The sequence below is a fragment of the Colossoma macropomum genome, unplaced genomic scaffold (genome assembly GCF_904425465.1).
Source record: "Colossoma macropomum unplaced genomic scaffold, Colossoma_macropomum, whole genome shotgun sequence".
In the NCBI taxonomy this organism is placed as follows: domain Eukaryota; kingdom Metazoa; phylum Chordata; class Actinopteri; order Characiformes; family Serrasalmidae; genus Colossoma; species Colossoma macropomum.
In genome coordinates, this window is record NW_023494801.1 from 18,572,216 (window position 1) to 18,577,358 (window position 5,143).

Consider the following 5,143-nt stretch of genomic DNA (forward strand, 5'->3'; position numbering starts at 1 on the left):
GCTAAGCTGTGTCAGTAACCTCATTTGTCACATTCTGTAATGAATCTGTAGCTAATCACTCAATCACTACACTCTACAGTTACTTTTACTGTACATACTCATGTATGTGAAAACCCACCCTGAGTTCAGGTGTTTCAGACACACCCATTGCTAACTGGTGTATAAAATCAAGCACATAACCAGGCAATCTCCATAGACAAACATTAGCATTAGAATGGGCCTGCTGAAGAGAGCATGGCACTGTCATAGGATGCCACCTTTCCCACTGGTCTGTTCATGAAATATCTTCCCTGCTAGATCTGCCAACTGTAAATGCTATTATTGTAAAATAGAAGTCTATAGGAGCACAACAACACAGCCACGAAGCGCTAGACCACGCAAACTCAGCGGGGCTGCCAAGTGCTGAAAAGCATAGCACATAAAAATTGCTTAGCTGCCTCTGGAAGCAACATCAGTACAAGAACTGTGTGTCAGGAGCTTCATTACATGGGTTTCAGTGGCTGAGCAGTTGCACACAAGCCTTACATGACTAGGCGCAAGGCCAAGCATAGACTAGAGTAGTTTAAAACAAGCCACCACTGGACTCTGAAGCAGTGGAAATGTTCTTTGGAGGGATGAATCATCACACTTCATTATCTGTCAGACTCATAGATGAATCTGGGTTTGTTGGATGCCAAGAGAATGCTATCTACCAGAATTCATAGTGCCCACAGTAAAGTTTAGTGTTTTGGCTTCTTATTTGCAGTAAAAGATAATGTTAGTGCTACAGCATACAAATACATTTTAGACAACTATTTGATTGCATTCAGCCGCAAGAGCATTAGGGAGGTCAGGTGCTGATGTTGGATGAGTAGTTCTGGATCATTAGCACCACTCCAACTCATCCCATCCCGTTACCAACTCTGATTTCTTTAGAGTATTGGTGATATCATGGTGGAACAGCATATTTTTGTTATCCAAAACCAGGGAACGTTCTGAGTTTTTTATATGTAATGATGGTCAATCAGTGATAAATCATACGTCTTCTTCATCACAACATCCTGCATGTATCTTACGAAAAATACATTTTAGGCCAAAATCGTATCACAGAACTAACGTAAAACAATGTCTCAGGCGTCAGATAATGTATTGGTGACCATTTAACATGTAACAACCTTCTATGTGTGGCATTAAATGATACATACTAATAATACATTTTGTTCACGTAGCACATTTTTCGTGACAACATCAACACAAGGTGTTTTACAGAAGAATAAACAAAACAAAGTTCATAATAAAACAAGATTCTTAAGACCATAAAACACATCTGAAAGGAAAAGTCTCGATTCTTTTTGAAAGATCCAGAGTTTCCAGAACAAAGCAAAATTTATTCATAAAAACAGGTCTTAAAAAAGTCTTAGGAAATCCAGAATTACTTAAAACAAAACAAACATTTATAAAAACACATCTAAAAAGAAAAGTCTTAAGATTCTTTTTAGAAATAGATAAAGATCCAGGATTTCTTAGAGACTCAGGAAGGTCGTTCTATGATCGTGGACCCATAACATTAAAAGCACAGTCACCCACGGAACAGAACTTTGAATGTGGAACTACCAGCAGACTTGAAGATCCAGATCTAAGTAAAACTGCAGCCTGAGTCTGAGGAAGTAAAAGATCCTGCAAAATATACAGGAGCATGTAAACATTTATAAACCAGAAGTAAAATGAAATGCGTCAGATGTCTAGTTCCTATCACCACCACTGTGAACAGAACCCATTTCACATAAAACCACTAGTGATTTAATTATGAAAATTAGAAAAAACTGTGAAACTGAAAGGTATTTGAAGAGAAAGGACAGGAACATGCTGATAATAACAGGATTCTGGTTAATCAACTGCTGGGATGGGCTCCCCACACATACACACATCTGCGCCTCAGAAGGATAAGTGGTTTCAGAAGATGTGTGTGTGTGGTTGATCAAGCTTTATTACAGTGTGCATGTTTGAAAAAACACCAACAATCACTAACACACAGCTGGAAATACAATATCCTCATTAGGTCCAGAAACAGAACACAGCTGCTGTTCTCCTTCTGTTCTTCCTGTCTAACACAAAACACAATCTCAGTTATCTTATCATCTAATCATTGATAACGTACGAAGAATGCAGTCTCAACCATTAAGAATGTACAGTCCATCTGATGTGGTACAAGTAAGAAATCTACTCAACTACATTAATCATTCAGCCAGTACATTCCCTCCAGTGCTCTCTTTTCTTGTGGTGCTTAAGAGCACGGTTTACTACTTATCTATTACATTTGTGTAGTCATTTGTCCTTTATTTTTCTTTTTCATGTTGGATTTGTTTTAAGAAAAAACCCATAAACCATATAACTGTATATAAACACAAACTCATCATGATCTTTAATTTTAATACATCTTCAGTACTAGAATTAACTCCACAGCCCATGTGTGTTCAGTCCTGGTCCTGGAGAAGTTCCACCCTGTAGATTTCAGATCCAGCACACTTGGCTCTAATGTTCAGATGCTCCTGAATGTCTTCATTATCTGGATCAGGTGCGTTAGACGAAGGGTGGAGCTAAGCTCTGTAGGGTGGTTGATCTCCAGGACCAAGACTGGGCACCCCTGCCATTGCCTCTTTCTGCAGGCCCCCTAGTGGCCATTCTGCCAACTCTGTTACTGGATGAACTACACTCTTGAAAAAGATGGTGCTTTAACGGTTCTTTAGTACAGAAATGGTTCTATTTAGAACCATAAACACTCAAGAACACTTTGGTTAAAGAGTTCTTTGCATCATGAAAGGTTTTTTCAGACTGATGGAGAATGTACATGAATTTGCTACAGATGGTTCTATACAGAGCCTTTTTGAAAAGGGTCCCATATAGCACCCATCTTCTATTGTTACAAGATTGACATCGTAACAATAGGAGAACCCCTTTGGGTGCTATATAGAACTTATTTCAAAAAAGGTTCTATATAGAACCATCTATAGCACATTGTTTTTCATCAATCTGAAGAACCCTTTCGTGATGCAAAGAAACCTTAATCAAGCAAAGGATGCTTTGAATGTTCATGGTTCTATATAGAACCATTTTCCATACTAAAGAACCTCTGCCAATATAGTGAGAGAATTTTGTACAGTGTAGCACAGAGTAATTAGTAAAGTAACCCCAGCCCATTTCCAAAGAAGTAATTAGTAATGTTTTTCAGTAACACTGCAGGTATCTAGACTAACATTATGTACTGCTGAGTGTGTGCAGCACTCTGTTCTGACTGAAAAACAAAGTTGGGAGTGCAACAACAAGCTTTTTGCTTTCCTTCCTCTTTCACGGTGTTCTAACAGTGACTGACAACAACAAAACCAAAATGCTCCTATTACAGCTGGAGAGTGAAGCTGTTTATCAGCTGAAAGTGGCATAATGTGATGCAATGCGTTACTATTGACAGACAAAAACTCTGCCATTCCACCTTAAAATGGATGAGGAGAAACTCTCCCATGAAGTGGAGATAAAAGAGGATCCCTATGACCCTTCAAGATAATATTCTAAGGATTCTAACAGAAAGTAAACCATATAGAAAGAAACTGCCAGAGAGCTTTTTTCTGTGTCACTGATTGATAAGGATACTTAGCTACATAAAGCAGATAGAACCGAGCTGCCCAATACGGCAGCAGAGCAAGGAATCTCACCCAACTTAGCTGAAGTCTCAAGCTACTTTCTGATCAGTCTGTGGTTTGTTGACTTGATGCTGCTACATTTGAACGCTGGCTTCCTGTTGTTTTCGCGTTTCTCTACTGCACTTAAATAACTAATATATTTCATAATAGATTATCAAACATCAAAAGTGTAGTATATCTTAATTTTATTTTCGTGGGGTCTTTGGCTCATGGGGGCCCTAGGCAGCTGCCTACCTCTGCCGAGTGCAAAGACCGCTCTGGACACTGTTGGGTCTCTGTATGTGAAGTGTTGAAATGACACTCTGTTGACCTGCTAGTGAGCAACGAGGGGTGAAGTCGAAGGAAACACCAGCTATTTCAGCTGTGCTGAAATAAATCGAACAACTGCAGCTTTCTTTATTAATTCTTTTGAAATCCAGTACAACTGCCAAAATCGTACACAGTCACATAATATGAACATATTCCATCAACATTATTGAAGAAAGAAAAATTGCATAATTCAAAAGAGGGGCCTCCTCAAAAACAGGAGGAAATTGGTTACAGTGAAAATTGATTAAACTGCACACATATTATTCAGTATCTACAATAAATTTGTAGATTTCTGGTAACTACTTTGAAGCCCATATGTAGTTATACAAGTGATCTGTGTTCTCTCCACAGATGTGTTCTCACAAACAAACTGTGGCCAGATGTGTGCATGTGAAAGGTCATGCTGTTTTTTCTGTGCAGTCAAGCTAACATTAGCATGATGGCAAATTTGTTATTTTTTCCAACTTGCCTAGTTTGGATTAGCTAAAACCACATAGTCCAACTCAGTAGCTTAGCATTTTATTTAGTGACTCTAAACTTCAACCTCAATTTGTGAGGAGATTTTTTCTGCATTCTGTAAAGCGTTTCTAACCTCACATCAGTTATTACATAAGAATGCATTTGTTGGTGGAGCATGGATAGATTACAGAAGGTGCTGGCTCACCTACAGGGCCTTACAGTTTATTAGGTTCCCCTGGGTATATTCTTCTTCAGGCCTTCAGCTGTATGATTCCCATTAATGCTATTCAAATGATAATCATATCATTAGTGTATTCTGCCCCAGGATCTTTTTGTGTTATGTGTTAAATTCAGCAAATAAACAGTAAAATGTGCAGAAATGAACTTACAGAAAAGAGTACTAACCAGTCGCTGGGCTGGTACCCTCAAAGGTATGTTTTTAGTCATTCTAGTTAGGGAACATTCCAATGTTTCATTATAAATATATTTTAAGTTGCATTGACTGCATAGACCTTGTCTAGACTCCAGGGTTTGTTTAGGCTATTTGAATTTTTTCTTTTCATACATTAGGTTTTTAAAAAGGAATAAATGTGTACTTTTTCCCTGGGGGAAAAAAAACGTATATAAAAAAAATATATATATTTATTTGGTCCGCAAAACCACTGTTGTACCGTTGAGGGTACATTTGCACTGTTTGTACC